This window comes from Ananas comosus, linkage group 3 (genome assembly GCF_001540865.1).
Source record: "Ananas comosus cultivar F153 linkage group 3, ASM154086v1, whole genome shotgun sequence".
Lineage (NCBI taxonomy): Eukaryota > Viridiplantae > Streptophyta > Magnoliopsida > Poales > Bromeliaceae > Ananas > Ananas comosus.
In genome coordinates this window covers 1,440,106-1,443,177 of record NC_033623.1, presented here as the reverse complement: position 1 = coordinate 1,443,177, position 3,072 = coordinate 1,440,106, and positions in this window count along the sequence as shown.

Here is a 3,072-nt window from a genome sequence, read left to right as displayed (position 1 = left end):
AAAAAAAAAAAAAGGAACAAAAAGAAGAAAAAAACAAGGAGATGAACACCATCTTCCTCTCAGACGACAAATTGGACAGCAAAATTTTGCCTCCTTTGTCACCGTGGGACCGTATGATCCCCAATCGTCGTCTTGTTGATTTTGGCCCATCAATGAATCTGACGGTTACAATGGAATAGGGCTTTTTTTGCATTTAGATCCCTGACAAATTTTTATTTTAAAAATAGCCCTGTCAAAATTTAATTTGCAAAAATGGCCCTGCACTTGCCACGCAGCGCCACACGGGCAGGGCTTGGCCCGTGTGTTAAGTTGAACACGGTGAACCATTCACCATGTTCAAACACGGTGAATGGTTCACCATGTTTAATACGTATTTTTTGTTGCGTATTTTTTGTATATTGAAAAGTGGAATAAGAAGTAGGGATGTCAATAGGTATGGATATTCGAAATATTATCTGAATTTAAACCCGAATAAATTTTATATATANTCTATACCGTTGGATGAAGATCTAAGGAATATAAATTATTAAATATTTTATATATTGTATAAATAAACAAAAATAAATTACGTATATATATAATTTATTCGGGTTTGGATTCGGATAATATTTCGAATATCCATACCTATTGACATCCCTACTCCTTATTCCACTTTTCAATATACAAAAAATACGTAAGAAACACGGTGAACCATTCACCGTGTTTAGACACCGCGAATTATTCACTGTGTTCAACTTAATACCCTGCCCCAGCGGGCTTAATACCCTGGCCCTAGCTTTGCCCGCGTGGCGCTGACGTAGCGCCTGCGTAGCAGAAACAGGGTCATTTTTGTAATTTTAATTTTGATAGGGCTATATTGAAAATAAAAATTGATCAGGGAGCTATTTGCAAAAAAAACCCTGGTTTTGAGCATGCTTAACTAAGTTTTTATTTTCTTGTTCTGTTTTTTTGAATAAACTTCAAATACCACCCCTATCGTTTCTCACTTTCTCACTTTAATACCATATAATTTAAAGTGTATCAATTTAATACCCTCTGATTTTATTTTATACAAAAACCTTTTGAAACCCTACCTAGGTTTATCAAATATTCACTTTTGTACTTTTTAGTTTAACTTTATTATTAACTCAACAAAAAAAAAGTGAAAAAAATAATAAAAATAGAAAAATAAAATTATAGGGTACTAAATTGATACACTTTAAATGATGGTATTTGAAGCTTTATCTTTTTTTCTTGGTNAAAAAAAAAAGCCCAAATCTCTTGTTCCGGCTTGTTCTCCCTTTTAGGGAGAACAAGCTTACCGGGTTGTTCCCGGCTTAACGGGTTGTTCCGGGAACAACCCGGTTGTTCCAAATTGCATTGTGTTTGGAGGGATATCCCTCATTGTTCTGGGATATCCCTCCAACCAAACGCAGCCTATATATATATATATAGAGAGAGAGAGAGAGAGAGAGAGAGAGAGAGCTAGTCTCCTATACTATCTACAGTACCGGGTCTCCAGTACTATAGTCTCATTTTCGATTTTAGGGTGTTCAAATCAACGATCCGCACTGTTAAAACTGATCTAGGATATTTAAAGTTTTTAGAAATAAGTAGGGAAAACTTCAAAAACCCTCCGTAGTTTCGCACTTTTTTATTTTAGTACCATGTTGTTTCAAGTGTATCAAGTTAGTACCCTGTAGTTTCGCACTTTCTCACTTTAGTACCCTGTGGTTTAAAATGTACCAAGTTAGTACTCTATGGTTTATTTTTGTATCAAATTAGTACCCTATGGTTTTATTTTTGCATCAAGTTAGTATCCTGTGGTTTTATTTTTCTCTTAATAAAATATTAAACCACAGGATACTAAAGTGAGAAAGTGCGAAACAACAAGGTACTAACTTGATACACTTTAAACCACAGGGTACTAAAATAAGAAAATACGAAATCACAGGGTACGAGCTTGATACACTTTAAACCACAGGATACTAAAGTGAGAAAGAGTGAAACCACAAAAGGATATTTGAAATTTTCCCAAATAAGTATGAAATTTTATAATTTCAATGTTTTATTTTTGAACACGTTAAAAAATACTATAAATCAAATATGTCCTATGATTAACCTGTTAGCTATTCAATATTACAATGGCCACAAAAGGGGAAAAAAAAAAATCTTGTAGAGATGAGAGGTGTGTGGTCAAATAAATAAATGCCACATATATAAAGTCACACTTTTGTGGCACCCGCAAACGTGTGGGCTATAGCTAAATAAAGGGAGGCAAGAGGACAGACATGCATTAACTTTGCCTTGAGAGATCCACAGTTACTAAGGCAACTGATAAAAATTTTAATAGTTGATATTTAAAATTTGGCTAAATTATAAAAAAATTTTATGTCAAAATTTAATTTTTTAATTTTTTGTTATTTAAAAATCTATATTTTGTCCCTTTGTAAAATAAAAAATATTCGCAGGAAAGTACGGTGTGAACTGTGATGACAAAATGATTATTTTGCCTCTCACTATTTTGCCTCTTATCATGTTCACAGAAGAGAAGACTGAGGATATTTTTGACATAAAAAAATATATAATAATATTTTATAAACGGAACCTTAACTGTTTACTAACGGCATGAAGTGAAGTGAACATTTTTTATTTTACAANACTCATTATCTAATTCTGTTTGGTTCGTTATCTAAATATCATTCCTATTGTCGATGTTTGGTTCAGATAGAAATAAAAAACGTAATCAAATTAATATATATTTTTTATTAAAATAAAATTTTAATTTAAATTGATATTATAATTCAAAATATAAAAATATATTTCAACTTATTCGAATTCAAACTTAAAATTACAATTTAATTGAATCCATAAATTTAATTTAAATTTTTAATAAAATTTGAATAAAACTTTATATAAATTAAAATTTAATTTAAATTTAAATTTATAAGTTAGATTCAAAATACTTGATTAAATTTTAATTTTTAATTCAAATTCAAATTAAAATTATAAATTATAAATTTAAACTCATATTTTAATTAAAAAAGTTGAAAAAGTAAATTTAATCCGAATAAATATCTATTCCGTCCGGAT